We start from the raw sequence: 521 nt of genomic DNA, 5'->3' as shown, positions 1-521 counted from the left end.
GAGCCGCCTCCGCCGGCAGCGCAAACTTCGGGGGCTCCGCTGGAGCCGCCGCGATCCGGCCCCGGCTCCGGCTGCTGCTCCTCCCCGGCCCGGCCCCGCTCCCGCCCCGCCAGGGGGAGGGGACGCGGGCGGGGAAGCGGCCGGAGCTGCGCGGGCCCCCCGCCCCTGCCCTCAGCCCGGGGAGGTGTCCCGGCCCCCGGGGCAGGGCCGCCGAGAGCCGGTTTCCGCGGGGGCGTCCGGGAGCCTGAGCTGAGCCTTCGGGGGGTGCCGCTGCGTCCCGGGATGCTCGGTCCTTCCAGCTGGGATGGCACAGCCTGCCCGTGGCACAGCCTCCATCCCCGCAGCCCCCTGGAGCCCAAGGGAGAGCCCGCTCATCCCGCTCCCCTCCTGGGGTGTGCGTGGAGGGGCAGAAAGTTGCTCCGAAATTAAGATCGCTCACAGAGCTGTGACAGCTGCCAGGCAAACACCTTTGCCCTGGTGACAGGAGGGATTGGGGATTATTTTCCGAGGGGCAGGTCTAC

This window comes from Catharus ustulatus, chromosome 2 (assembly GCF_009819885.2).
Source record: "Catharus ustulatus isolate bCatUst1 chromosome 2, bCatUst1.pri.v2, whole genome shotgun sequence".
Lineage (NCBI taxonomy): Eukaryota > Metazoa > Chordata > Aves > Passeriformes > Turdidae > Catharus > Catharus ustulatus.
The sequence above is the reverse complement of the archived record's forward strand: the minus strand, read 5'-3'. Positions refer to the sequence as shown.